Consider the following 15,725-nt stretch of genomic DNA (forward strand, 5'->3'; position numbering starts at 1 on the left):
GCATCGCCAGGTATGAGGGTAGGTGCCAACTAGGCCACTACTTGTTGACATCAATGAAGTGAACCTTTTGAATGGATATTTGGAGCATTTTTAAATGAGTTATCTGCCAGTTAATATGGCCTTCTATGTGATTAATTGAACCGTCGATCAAGGACATCTGTGCTCTGTTTCTTGCACCATTTTTATCTACAAAATGCACGTTCACTAACTAGCTGTGGATGTTACAGTGACTATGTCCATCTTTTATTTAAAGTGTTTGTGCACTCATGGATACTTGGGTGAAAAATAATGTAGGAAATAGTCAACAGGTACTACAGGAGCAGTAAATGTTTTTTAAAGGAATGCACAATCAAACAACATAATGAAAAACATTATCAATATAAAGTTATTTGTACTCAGTTTAATAAAATCATTAATTCAGTGCAGAACAAAAAATAAGAGCTTCATCATGTTTTATGTTTCACTGAAGTCTCTAAACTAAACCTCTCCTTACACCTTCTTGTCTGGTCTGCAGAGGCATTTATGTGGATTCACATAAATGCCAGAGATATCCTAGTTACCAGCTTTGTTCTGCTTAATGGCTGAACAAATTTTGTGGGTTTTTTTATGCATAATGAAGCTGCAATGAAAACAAATTTACAGCACAGTGGTGCACTGTCTCATGAATCATGGCCCCTCTGCTGTTTGTATTAAGGTGCAGATCTGGACAGATTTGTTGTTGTGCTACATTATGTGTTATAAATGTGACCGAGACACTAGAAATATTACTCCAAATACTGCCAAGTAAATATGTGGGAGAAAAAAAATGTGTTCTGATGCATTATGACTATTGCTGCTCTTTGAGGTTGAACAAAGTGTTGAATTATGTTGGAGGCTCAGCCACTTTGACTTTGTGGCTGAAGCAGCACAGTGGTTATGAAGGAAGCTCAGAGAGCTTGGAAAACACACCTAAGGAACTGGAACAAAATGAGAACGAGATTGTTTACTCATGTATTATAAACACGAGTGCATTAACCTCATTGTGGTTTGGGATTTAGATGCTGTATTTGTGCGAGGTGGGTGTTTGCATGCGGGTAAACATGTGACTGCACATACACTGTAGTATGCATACGTAATCTGCTTATGTGCTTGCATGTAGGTGTGTCATTATGTGTGTGCTTGAGTTTGTGTGTCTCTTCTAAGAAAGAAACCTGCATATGTCAGTCTCTTTTCCTTACAGTGAAAGAACAAAGAACTATTAAAAAGGTTTCATCATAAATAGAAGCCATCTATTTGGGACAGGTGTTCTGTTAAAGCCAGTGGGAACCCACTGGCTAGTCTGCTGATTTAGTCTCTTGGTGCAGATACCAATTTAACCAGCAGATATCTGGGCCAGGACTAAACACAAAACTGTAAACTGCTGTTACACAATAGCCGATGCAAACAGTCTGTTTATCTGCATGAGATCAGTCTACTCAAAAGTGATTGGTCAAAAGTGCTCTGACCACAGCTGCACCACAACCACAGACTAGGAAATGTATCCTAGTCTCATTGTCATTAGTTTATTGATTATTTGGAAGTCACGAAGGTCCAATCAGACCAAATAAATGGCTCGCCAGACAAAATTGACTTAGATAATGAAAACAAAGTAATAGTGGAAATACAAAGCAAGGAATACATAACTAGAATGTGCTAAGGCGATGTAAAATCCTAAACTTTACGGACATCATCTCAAAACTGCCAAGAAATCTTAGGAAAATATTACACCACCAGTCAAAAACAAAGACTGGCATGCATAGCTGGTATATTAGGTTAGAAACTACCATAAACTCCACCTCATAGGACAAGAGTTGCAGTCAGTCATGAACTTTGGGTCTATGTCTAGTATTGAATAAGAGAAGTGCTTTTACATTTGGGAAAAGGTTCAAATTTGGCATTGGGAGATCGGAGCTGGAAAAACCAAAACTTCCACTCTGTTTCATATACAGTATACAAATTTCCTTGCAGTTTTAGGATCGACGTGTAACTGTGTTGGTTCTGGGTCATAATGTATATAACTTTGGGCATTAAGATTGTGAGAGAGTGCACTAAGTCCTCTGAGTACGAAGTTGCATTTATGGGTCGTCTATGTTAAGAGATTTATGTTTGTGATGTGTGTCAGATAAACAGGCAGAGCAGGTTGTCACTTCCTAAATGGAAAGTAGGATACCCTCCGTGCACACCAACGAGGCCAATGATATCACTCCCTTCCCCTTTTTTCGCTTGATTTCAAAGGATTGCAGCATCCACTCAACTTGAGGGCCCTCAGGGTGCAAAATCAGACATCCACATTATAAAGCAGCAAGGGAGCTGAACTCTAGAAACAAGGCCAAGACATCATCACAAGCTATCTGTTAAACATTGCAACAGCTCAAGTTGATTTAAAATATCACTCAATTTGCTTCTCTTGCTTTTATGCAGTCCATCTGAAGTCAGTCACGATTAATGTAGCGACAAATTAGTGACACACTGTGCCTGCTTTAATTGTCCTTGACCATCATGTTCTTTCCAGTTATTTTTCTCTTTCGACTCTTACTTGGTTGCTGTTCAGCTGATTCCAGATGGTCAGTGAAACTTTATATCAAAATCCATCAAATGCTGTACTTTTCCCTTTATGTCAGTCCGTGGCCATGCGGATGGTCACGTAAGCTCAGTTGTAGTAAAAGCAGCCTTTTGAGTCTCCTTTTTGTTGTTACTGTTTTTTGTATTTTGTATTTTTTGCATTTGAAAAATTCCCAGATTTGCTAAAAACCAGATTAGCGTGCCTGGTGCAACAACAGACGAACTATGAGTTAGGCAGTCAAAAACTGCATTTCTCTGTCTGAACGTGATGGCCTTTTGCTAAATGTTTAAACAGATTGCTCATGTTTCTACTGTTATGAGCAAAAGATCTGTTGCTCTTGGGGCAGTGAGCACCAACAGCAATGACTTTAGCAAAGTAGAACCAAACTTATGAGTGTGTAATCCTGTGCAAGACAGGTAACCCTATGCCCTACCCATCACATGCAGAAAGACATGGAGAGAACGCTCTTCTAGATAAGGAAGTGTGAAAAAGCCTTATTGTCCTATTCAGTAATGGAGGTGGTCAGATAAAATGTGAAAGATACATTTTATGTTCCAATAATAGACATATTCTCTTAATTCTGATAGCAGCAGGGTTTAATACTTTAGCCCCGAGGCTCATTTTATGTTGGGCTTTGTCACTCATCTGTAGTCCAGCCTTGTTTGATTATTCCCTCCAAAGTGTAAAGTTGTCAGTTTTAAATGTTTTACATGAAGTCATTTTTGTTCTGAAAGCCAACCAAATGAATCTCCTGTTTTTTGTCGATCTTATGAATAACAATTGACAATAAATGACAAGTGATGCTGCCACTGAACTCTAGCACAGCTCTCTAGTTATCTCCCTGTACTCATGAGCAACTTCACTGTAAAATGGATCTGGATAGAAATTCAGTATAGATATCAACAAAGGGAACAATACGTCTATTTTAGAAAGCAAATCCAAGAGTGAGCGGCCACTTAGAGTGGTTAATTGACAATTTGAACCCTGTGTATTTTCTTTAATTTGCAGCTTTTGGCAAAACAAATGTGGACCATTTGACAACCACACAATGTGAAAAAGACTAAACAAGTGACTAAGTAATGCAGTGCAGAAGTCTGTGTGTTGCTTGCAAGCTTCATTTACACACATTGGAATTTGGCTTAACATAGTGCTGGCAGATGATAGCTTTCTCTAGCTTATTATTCCTCCCCTAGACTCTTTGCAAAGAAGAGATTATGCAAATACACACTTTCTAAAGTTTCTCAGTGCCTGATTCTTTCTCCCCGTTTTCACATTTTCTTGCTATATCAAGGTCTGTGGAAGTAGGCCTCTTTGTCTGTGTGTCGAGTGCATGTTTATGCATGACAGCCCAATAGATCTACACCCCACAACCAAGTTTAAACCAGTAATGATGAAAGTTACATTACTGGTTTTTTGTGGTCTTTGTTTGCACACATACAAATGCACATGTGAACACAAAGAAAAAAAAATCCACAATCCTCGTTTAATCCTTCCACGGCCCTAATTCCCGGTGTTATTGCTGCTGCTGGGGATCTACAGCGGCAAGCTGGAGAGTGTATGAACATGCACACATAAATCCTGTCCAATAACAAAGTATATGGTGGCTTAGATAGTTTTACGATGCAATTAGTAATCTGAAACCTAACTATGAGAATGTTTTTTTTGTTTTGATGTCAGTTCACACTGTTTGTGTATTCAAACAGTACAGAGAGCCCCTCCTTCAATAAAGTTTTACATGCTTTCTTAATTCATTGGAGACAGGCTGTCTTGTCCCAGTTTTGAAAGGTTTATTAAATGCTTGAAGTAGGAGAAGAGGATTGTGGGCAAGATTTCTCATGCAAAGAAGTCACGATAGAGAGGTCATCCCTGATAGGTGTACTTGAAAAGTCCTGCCCTATATGCAGTGGTTTTATTTGCTCCCTACTCTTATTACTCATCTTAATTTTTTTAGTTTCTTTTCAATCATTTTTTGCCCAGGAAAAAAAATATCAAATGAGATTATAAAATTTTTTTTACAAGGATGTCCTGGCCAGGATGAGACGCAACACAGTGTGCAAAGTGCAAAACAAGCCAATTTATATACAAGAAGAAGATAAATTGTCTTCACATGGTTAAATTGACTCATTAAAAGTCAGTTAGCAAAGAGGGAGTTGCATATTCTAATATGCCATTCTGAAGGGAAACTGATTAATTAGTCCTATAATATAAACTCTGTTTATATATATATATATATATATATATATATATATATATATATACATATATATATATATAAAAATGTATTTCACTCATTTTCGGTCCTAATTTGGTCACATTAACTGTCACAGGCAGAAAGTTGGTATTCTTAGAGCTGATGTTGTTGAACTCTACTGGAAAAGATTTTTTTTCTGTCTGTTTTATAAATATCTTCTGAAATCATGTAATCGTGTGATTTTTAAGATGTGTTCATCCCAGCGTGTCAAATACTGACAGATGTTATTTCTTAGAAGTGAATAGAAGCTTCCTTTCTGCAGCATGCGCATGTCTCCTTGCAAAAATTATAGTCTATCAACACCAGAGGCGGAGCCAGACATTTGAAACACCCGGGGCTTAGCCCAAAGAGTAGTATTCATGTGGGATTTTTTTTTTTTTTTTTTGGGGGGGGGGGGGGGGGGGGTGTAGAAATGACTGAAAGATTAATAGGCTCTGTTCAAAAAAGAATGACTTCATATAGGGAAAAATATATATCACATGTGCAGGACACCTTAAACTAGTTTTTTAATTAAGCAGCAAGGCAGAACAAGGTCAGGGCTGCATCAAGACACGAGGACTAAACCCCAATTCAACCAGACCCAGAACTGATCCAGAATTAAAACAGGACTACAACAGTTCAAAATCAGGACTACTGAGGACTTAACCAAGACAGAACCAGAATCAGAACTAGATGATAGTAGCACTAAAAATCATCATAGACCTGCACTACACTTATTTTTTAATTCTACCAAAGTACAATATTTAGATTGAGAAAAGTTTATATAATTATTTAGCCTTGTTGTGCAAACAAGCCTGCAGAACTTAATAAATATAGAATTTGAAAAATAACAAACCTAAAAAGAAACACTAGGTATGAGATACATGAGTACCTATGATACGGTGATACTTTTGGTAAACAACCATTTGACTAACATGTGTGTCTCACCTGCTCTTGTTCATCTGTTCTGTCCTCATTCTCCTCTCTCTCCCTCTTTGTGCTGACAATCATCAAATATACAGTTGAAACCAGATATTTACTCTTCAGATAAAAACACTTTTTTAATTGTAACATCAAATCAGACTAAATGTTTATTTCTTTAGATTGATAAATATAAAAACATATTTGTTAACTTTAAGAGTAAAGAGAGAAACTATCTGTATTTCTTAATTGCAAATGGCACCAAATTGTATTCAAACTTGAGCCACACTTATGGAGCTCCACAATTCTTTTTCTGGTGTTTTGGTTGATATCTCTTGATTTTCCCATGTCAAAGAAACAGGCTCTGTGTTTTGCCTTATATGCATCTACAGCTGTGCCACCTGTTTACTCACATGGACTCTACTAACCTATCAGAAGCTTCTTCAGCTCAGAATGGAATCGTCTGGAGTTTTCTTATTAATTAACAATAAATTTAGTGTACATGTACTCCTAAATTTGATGAAAGTGATAAAAATAGCTCTGTCTCTCTTTATTCTGAAATTTAACTAATTCAAAATATATTTCAATATTTATCTAAAACAAAAATTTACTCTAAATTGATGTTGTACAGTAAAAATGTTTTATGTTTTCTCCCTAAAGTGTAACTATCTGGTTACAAATGTGAATATCCTGCTGTGTACTGAAATCCCTCTTGTTTTGCATAGAAATATACTGAACAACATACAAAGCATAATATATAAAATAACATTTACCTGAGTTTTTCTTTGAAAGAAGCCTCGAATGTCCATTCTTATGTTTCAGTACATAACTGAAACCGATTTAGTCGGGGAGGGTAAGAACTGAAAATATGAAATAAACACACGTAAGCTAAGACTCTAAAAAAAAATAGCATTTGTTCGGCTTTTCATTTCGCCATTTGTTGATTCACTTGAAGAGCAAGTAACGTAATATTGGTCAAGTGATCAGTTTCATATCAATCTTTCGTGATGCACCGTCATATTTACATTATTTGTACGGTACGAATGATTTGCTTTGGTACCTGCTCAAACTTAAGCTCTCCTTAGTATGGCTGGCTCCGTCTCTCCAACAGCGCACTCACGGGCAGCAGCTGCCCCGCCCCCTCGCTCAGTCGCTTAGTGCCTGAGCTTGGATCATACCAATATCAGGGGGGGATTCACGCACAGTCGTAAATTCCCACAGTGTGCACTATGTGCTTCGAATATTGTGTGTACTTTTTGTTTTATACAGTTGTCAGCCAGGCATCTAACTATGAAAAAATTACACTCCAAAATACCCCGGGCTTCTGACAAAACAACCCGGGCTTAAGCCCCGTAAGCCACCCCCACGCTCCGCCCCTGATCAACACCAAAACATTGAAATTTCATGTGGTAACTATTGTGTATTTATCTTCAGTGAGAGAGTTAGCTGTATTGCTAACAGCTAGCTAATATTACACTGCTAGCTACAGTTAATAACGGTCAATAAACAGCACTACAAGACAAAAAAAAAAGAACTTTGATTTTGGAGTGACAAGTTCCTTTTAAATATTAGGAAAACAACATGGTTTGGGCTAAAAACATCAACCTTTCACAATGTAAAACTGCAGGTTGAAAAATTCAACTTACAGCAAAGAAAGACGTCCCCGTAGGAGCCACCGTTGCCACAATCCAGTGTGTCTCTGTGCAAATGCCAAAGGGTATCTTGTGTGAATCTGTGAGAAGCGAGCGCCTTCACAGAGTGGCAGCATTTGACACCCTGGGAATGAGAGGAGGCCAGACTGTGAGAATAAACTTTAGACTGTTTCCAGCAAACTTGTAACCACATGATTAAATTATTATTATAAAAAAATGTTCACCCTTTTTCATATTTACTGATAATATTTCAAGAATGCTTCCTGCATGAAATACCCTACTGCCTTTATCAACTAAAGTTGTATTTTCTTTTTTTCCCCTCCCCTTTCTCTTCCTGGAATTATCTTGTGCTCATCCAAATAGGTAAGTAATAATTTCTATTCACTACCTACATGTCTAGCCTTCCATCCATCCACTACATCTTTACATGGTCATTGCCCATGGACACATTCTCCTAATGTGACTGAGCATAAATCTGCACAGAGCCGTGTTCAGTCAGTGTAATAATCCACGGATGGTGTTGCTATTCGAGTGTGCAGGGGAGCAGAGATGTGCCAAGGCCTGTGTGTTTTATGTTCATGCTGTCTAAATGGCCAGCAGCCACTGCCTCAGAGGAGGAGGCCTTTCCTTGCCCTTGCTCTACTTTATCCTGTATATAATCGCAACTTCTGAAACAAAAGGGAGAGAAGAAGCAAGAGAGAGTCACTGATGGAGAGATCTAGCCAGAATTGGTGAAGTGAAAGTGATTTTTTTCTTTGGAGAGCAGCAGGGCCTCACACACTGCACCGGAAATTAATTATTTTGCATATCCGCTCTGAGACACACAAAAACATCCCAACTTGCAAAAATGTCACAGCAGAGGTTGGAGAATGAGATCATCACAGTCGGAGCCATGCGGCAAAGGTTAGGAGTCATCCTCAAGGAGATTTGAGTTGTCTGTAATTTAGTATTCCTACCTTTAGTGACTTGATAAAAATGGAGGGGAACGAGCGCAAAGAGTGAAGGAGACAGAGACAGGCAGAGCCCAGCAGGAGGGGCAGATGTGTGAAAATCGAGGGGCAGGATGGAGACAGAGGGTGAAAGAGAAGTGAGAAACAGAGACAGAAGGAGAGAGGACAAAAATAGTTCAGCATGGAAGGAACAGATGTAAAAATGGAGAGAGGAAAAAAGGGGTGTCAGAAGATGATAGGCCTTAAAGAAATAAAGCATTCTAGAAGGTATATGCTTTTTTTACTGCTTATTTTCAGAATTACATGAGAGCGCTGAAATCAGTCTTGTATATGCAGCAGAGTACGGAGCTTCTGTCTGCCTTGTTTAGCATAACTTAGCATAAAGACTTGAGGCAAAACAAGCTTGCTAGCTTATATACCAGGACCTCCAGTTTTACTCATTAAGATATATATGATTGGTTTGTTTTGTGCAGACCATCTTAAAAATATGTTGTTTTAGGGGACATTTGTGTGCAGCTTTCTGAATTGTCAGCTCTAGTCCACTATGCCTATGCACTGACCTAAAGAAATTATGAAAGTTTCATTATTCATTATTAAGTGGATAATTGTTACCGTCAGAAATGGCTGCAGTCACATTCTAAATCACATAATTTTTACAGTTCTCCTTTTTTTAACCTTAAACCCTGTCAGACTAATCGGTAGCCGGCTTTTTGCTAAAGCAGGCTAAATATCTCTCACTCTATCATTTTATGTTTATCAGGCAAAGACAAAATATTGTCATTAACTTGCTTTCATGAAAAATAAATCAGTGTAATGTCATTATTTTAATGAAAAAAAAATCTAATGAAGAAAAACGATGTTCAATAACCTTGCCTCGTACCTTCAGCAACCCCCTTTTCACTGTGACTTCCTCATCTGTTCTTGTGCTCATCCGTGGGGTTTGAAACATGAAAAGGTCTCTGTGCATCTTTGCACTTTTTTCATCCATAATTGATTTGTGTCACATAATGAAGGAGCTAAAAGACAGAAATGAGTCACTAGCCAAGGCAGCCAGTCTGATATGGTTTCAAAATAGCTACCAGGGCAAATTTCTAACGGATCTTGCCCCAAAGGATCCGTCACTGGATTTGTAGAGCTAGAAGGGGCGAGACTTGAGACTTACAGAAGCAGACTTTATACACAGACGTGTAAGAAGAAGGCTTGAAAAAAAAAGTCCTTTTGGCGAAGAGGAGCAATGGTTGTCTTGCCTTTGGGCAGCTGTCTGAGAGGGGTTTGCCTTTTTTTCTTTTTGAAAAGGGTTTAATCCATACATATTAAGCTTGGGCTTCCATGGCACATGGTTAGCAATGTCACTTTGCACATCTGATAACCTCCTCCTTTAACTCTGTTTGGACAGCAGACAACCAGTAGGAATTGAAGAATTTGTTAAATGTCAAGCATCTGAAGCAGGCTGCATTTTTAAATCAATAGAATCAATAAATAAAATCTGTCAGGTACTCACATTTTTCACAATTTTCAACCAGTCAGCTCAAAATGTAAGCTTCAAGAAAATAGGAAAGAAAGGGGGGAAAAAACACATTTTAGAAAAAAAAAGTTAAGTAATCTAAAAGTGGTTTATAATTTCCATGACGGTACCCCCAACCTGTGTGTTTTTTTTTTTTGGGTTTTTTTTTTTTTTTTGTTTTTTTTTTGGGGGGGGGGGGGTGATAGAGACATTACATTTCAGCAGCTCCATAAATTCTTCAACAGATGAAGTACAGAAGAATCCTGCAACACAGAAAGTTTAAAAAAGTAACACATGGTTTCTGTTCCTTGAGGAAAGAATTTCAGCTGATTGGTTAACTCCCCACAGAAAAGTCCAGACTCAGCTCACATCTGCAAAAATTCAGATTTTAGAAGATAAAACAGAGACGGGAAACAGGTGGTGGGTATGCATGAATATTCAATGAGATTGCATCACAGAGAGGGATTTGTCTTGCTGACATAGGAACATTGGTGGTGGTCTATGAATGCATTATTTATTTGTTGAATTTTCTTTATGAGAGGCAGGCAGATTTTTTTCTCTCATGGAACTTTGGCTGACTTGGTTCCTAATCCAGACTTGCCAAGTCAACCCAGCTTTAGACAATAATCAGTTTAATAATGTGAAGGTTACACCGCACACAAAACAAACAGACATAAAAAAAAACCCTATAACCCCAGCTAGCTAGCACTGGAATTGCTTTAGGTGGTAATGCATTAGCCTCTTCCTCGCCTTAAATTAGGGTTAGAGTCTAAAACCTTCCAAAACGAGAACTGTACGGTTTTTGATCCAGTTACATCCAGTTACATGTGATGCACAAGCAGCCAGCTTTTAACAGAGAAAACAAATTATGTTATTTTAACACAAACTGCATAGCATGCTCTCAAAAATAGCAGGTGGTTTTGACTGGCTACTGCTCACTCGTGTTAATAGGACTACTACCAGGAATAGTTGTACAGTAATGCATCCATCCATGCATATATGTAATATGTCTGTGAAGGTTCAGTCATCCAGGTCATCGTAGTCTAAGGAGCTTGGAAAGAAAAGCGTCTGGACTTCTTTAAGTTGCTTGAAGACGTTTCACTTCACATTCAAGAAGCTTCTTCAGTTCTAAGGTCAAATGGCGGAGAGTCCCAGATTTAAACCCAGTGGGAGTTTCCCCCCAAAGAGGGACAAAAGGACCCCCTGATGATCCTCTACCTAATCACATGAGCCAAGGTGTGAAAATGGGTGTGGGTCACAATCAGCCAGGGTTTCGGGTGAGCTCATTGTCAAACCTGGCCCCACCCTATCATGCGATTTCCTGAGGTCAGATGGCCCAGGATGTGAGTGGGCGTTAAGGTGTCTGGGAAGGGAACTCAGAACTGGATTATAGATGGCAGACAGTTGGTGTCGTAAACCACCGCCTCTGTTCAAAGATGGTCGCTCATAGTGGACATAGATGGCTTCTTTCACTCCTCTTTCAAACCATCTGTCCTCTCTGTCCAAAATGTGAACATCAGGGGGTCCTTTTGTCCCTCTTTGGGGGGAAAACTCCCACTGGGTTTAAATCTGGGACTCTCCGCCATTTGACCTTAGAACTGAAGAAGCTTCTCGGATGAGAAGTGAAACGTCTTCAAGCAACTTAAAGAAGTCCAGACGCTTTTCTTTCCAAGCTCCTTAGACCATGTATGTAATACATGCATGAATGGAGCAAAAAAAGCTTTATCTTTAAGCAGGTAAAATGTCCCTATATCACTTTATTTCAGTTCAGAAAATGTACAAATATGTACAAAGAGAAACACACATAAACTCACTGTCTGTCTCTGCCCTCTCCCTGTGTGGTAGACTAGGTCTTTTCCTGGCCAGCGTCCCGTATCGCTGCAGGCACTGCAATCTTAACCTGCTTTATTTATGAATCCTCCTCAGCAGAGGGATGAGAGAGGGGAAAGAGAGGCAGATACAGTGAGAGGGGAACTGTAGGACTGAGGGAGTGATTACTACATTTCTGTGCATGTATCCGTCTTTTTTGGGGTAATTGTTGTTTTTGTGCACAGTTGAGAGGTTAATGAGCTCTGCCTGGTTACATTGCACATTTTTCTCCATTTCACAAACAAACACACAAACAGACACACACAAATATTCCTGCACAAGCACAGTTTCCAGCAGCAGCTCTGCTATTTTGCCATCGCCTTGCTTATAAAAAATGTAAAATCCGATGCAGGCGTGGATGAATCCATGTTGGCTTGTTTATTTCCGATTCCACTTTGTGTCTGGCCATGTTTGTGACACGTGCAGTGTTTCAATATCTGCAGCAGCATTACTGGCACTTAGGAGACCCAACTTCACCTACATGTTATATAACAAACAGCATTACCGGCGCTACCGCCAATCTCACTGGAAAGGAACACTGGATATTGTGAGCTTAATGTTTGTGTTATTACAAGGCTGTGCATGGAATTAAAGATCGAGGCTAGCTCTGCTCAAATGCATCTCAGCATCAGGGATCATCTTACATCTTGTCTCAGTTTACTTGTGTTAGTTTGCAGCAGAGGCACTGCTTAATACACTATACAGTGTTACGATAAAAACACACAGAGCTATAACCGTGGGCTAGCTGTAAAAATTCTTGTATTCTTGTCATTCAATTTATTTATTTTATTTATTTATTTATCTAATTTCACACGCAGAGGCTTTTCATACTTGCACCATGCTGGATCAGTCCTTTCTAGTGATGGGATTTCCGGCTCTTTTGGCTCCGAACCGGCTCTTCATTTACCTGTTACTACCACACACCCAATCCCATTGTTGGTACTTCCTGGCTTGTGTAGCCACTAGGTAACAAAAGCTCAACACGGCCCCTAGCATCCTGGAGCACTTCCGTTGTGTTATATGACATAATAATGCATGCCATTTCACCTTATAATAAAACTACAAACAGGAAATTGATATTTGTTTGGAGAATTTAGTGGAAAATGGTATGCAATAGTTTTTAAAAGATATGAATTTGGAGTTGTAAGAGCCTGTCTCACCTGGTAACCAAGCTGTAAACACCTGAAATTTACAAATTGTTCCGTATCTGCACAAATATTAATCATGAACAACATTTAAAGAAAATACAAAAAGTGTTTTTACTAGTAACACTTGAAGCATTTGGATATGTGGCAGGTCTGAAAACACTATTGGTTGTTCTATACGGCAGTAACAGTAAAGTATATTTGTAGCTTAGGTAGGAGGACATGATGGCATGTTAAACACTGACTCAAACCAAATCGTGCCAGTGTCAGTATTTAAATATGAATGATGTGAACATAGACTGTGATACAGACAAATCCTGTTAGAAAAATCAGACAGCTTTTTCATTCACCTCATGTTTACCCTCCGACATCGAATCCATTTTACATGCAGATAAAATAAAGTGTGTCACAAAGATGTTATTTCCACTGCCTGAGACACTTCCTTTATGTTTAATGCACATGCAAAATAAATTATGCTCATAATGCAAATGTAGCCTTTAACAATAATGTGAGTTCATAAGACTAGTGGTAGTGCTTAGTATTAAACTGAATCATGTTGGTTTATTCATGTTAGGGCTCAGTTTGCATTCATCCTTCCTTCACAGACAGTGATTACTGATAATCCATCTGCAAAACTTCACAATGAAAACACCCTCTTATTTACAGCATCACACCTTCACATTCAGCAGCAAGTAAACAGACACATGTATATCTGCACAATAACAGTCAGGGCAGGTGAGGCCTCTATGCAACAGTATCTCTCACACCTTTCCTCTTGTGCTTCACTTTTTTTTCCTTTTCACTTCTTGAGTGGTTTTTTTTTTTTCCGTTATCTACGGAGCTTTTCTCATCCTACCTGGCGAAAAAATGTGATGACACAGTGTTGATTTTTCACAAGTGTGTCACACGAAAGCACACACATTCAATATCTTATTGTGTAATGTGTGCTCTTCTGCCCTTGTTTTACTTCTGTCAGTCATAGCATGCACCCACCTATCAAGTTTTAAAAAAGAAGAAAAGTGTAGTAGCTGAGGGAGATAATAGACTTAAAGCCAAGATCGGTAGTAAGCAAGTAAAGTAAGAAAGGCATTCCAGGGTCTTTATTAGGAGAAATGATTAAGCTAGGCGGATAATGTGTATTTAGATTCATATGTGTTAATAATTTCTGTTTAAACGTTCATTTTTATGATTATTTTCTTGTTGGCTTGAAATAAAATATCACCCTCTGCTGGTACTGCAGCTATCACAGCCTCTGTGTGCGTGTTTCATGTTTTACAGAGGCTAATTGTGAAATGGACATGATGAACTGTTGCATGTTCTGCTGTGATATCATCTGCCAAAGTCTTACAAATTTAAAGAAACTGATCAACCATCACATTGAAATTGATTCGGTTCTTTTTTTACCCATGCGTCACCTCCGCACTAAAGACTCAGTTCTCACCTTAGTGAGGTCACTATGTTGTATCTACATGTGTCCATGTTTAGGTTTGTACTCTGACACATTTTTAGTAAAAACATAGCTCAAACTATCTAAAAACTGCTGTGAAGTTATACTGTATTTCAAATAAAATACCTCCCTTCCTTCTTGAACCTCCCGTCATTGTCGCTTCTTTGGGATAGCCTGCTCTTTGTGTATGCAAACATTTGGCACATAATTGTTGTTATTTTATTTTACGAATTGACTTAATTGAACTTGTATCTCTCGGCTGGCCTAGGAATGCCTTGGTGTTCCCCTGGATAAGAGTAGGAGGTGGCTGGGGAAAGGGAGGTCTAGGCTTCTCTGCTTAGGCTGCTGCCCCCGCGACCCGGTCCTGGATAAGCAGAAGAAGATGGATGAATGGATGGATTTAATTGAACATTTGAAGAGTTGATGCACTTGTTAGTAAATTGTTTTTCACATTGATAGATTTGTGCATACCCTTACAGAGACACTCTTCATGTCAAGTCTGTGTATGCATGTGTGCACTGGTGTGAGTGTTGCTGCTGTATATGTTTAAGACTAAATTCAATACAATTGTATTAGAAACCCATCCAAGTTAATCCAAATACAGCCACTTTGTGCTTCATAAAACACAAGAATGCAATGGCCACATTGTGTTGTAAGAATTATTCTGTGATATCATGGTGACTATATCCACCATTTATTGACAGAGTATTTTTAAACTGTGCTCACCAAAATATAATAATATTTGGTTTTATACAAAATACCATTTGGAATGAAAATAAACTATATAGGTAATGATTCGTTTTTTTCTTTTAGGAGCAGAAATTTTTAGTTTCAGAAGTAAATTGCTTGAAGAACAATGAAAAATCTAATTTTCATAGTAAATATAGTTGTGTTGTCGTCTCAAATGACAGGATATTAGAAGATAAATGACTGATTAAAAAATAAACTGAGGAAGTGGACTGTGGAGAACATTCAGCCTACTTCATGTTTTTTTTTTTTGTTCCTGCTGAAAGCCAGCTGACAGGACTTGAGACTTTAATCCATTTTTTAGTCACATATATAGTTAGGGCCATAAGTATTAGACAGTTGACAGTTTTTCTCATTTTTGTATGCCACCACAGTGGGGTATAAGTGCAACAGGTAAGACGTTTCTGAAGTGCAGACTTTCTATTTTAATTAAAGGAGTTTAACAAAGTAATTTCATTAAATCTGTAGGAATTACAGCCATTTTTATGTATAGTCCTTTATCTTTACTAACTGAAAAGGTTCTCTATTGGGTTGAGATCAAGTGACTAACATCAGTATTGAAGAATGCTCCATTTATAAGCCTTGGAAATTCTCATGTTGCCATGTGGTTTAGGCCAGCTAACACTGTGGAGTCTGTTTTGTGTGACTTGGCTGCCTTAGAGTAGAGAGTGTAGTCCTG

At 38.4% G+C, this 15,725-nt stretch overlaps 1 protein-coding gene and 1 long non-coding RNA gene across 3 annotated transcripts in view; one reads left to right on the forward strand and one right to left on the reverse strand.

Annotated features, from left to right (window-relative positions):
• nrg3a (neuregulin 3a) overlaps positions 1–15,725 on the forward strand; it is a 360,904-nt gene that overhangs the window by 98,423 nt on the left and 246,756 nt on the right. The window lies entirely within an intron of this gene.
• On the reverse strand, positions 5,239–7,103 carry LOC309720513. Its single transcript, XR_014280500.1, has 3 exons — positions 6,793–7,103; positions 6,506–6,592; positions 5,239–5,811 (listed from the first exon to the last, which is right to left on the reverse strand). It is a non-coding gene; the product is annotated as an uncharacterized lncRNA (long non-coding RNA).

Source organism: Aulonocara stuartgranti (assembly GCF_965226115.1).
Source record: "Aulonocara stuartgranti genome assembly, chromosome: 13".
NCBI lineage: Eukaryota > Metazoa > Chordata > Actinopteri > Cichliformes > Cichlidae > Aulonocara > Aulonocara stuartgranti.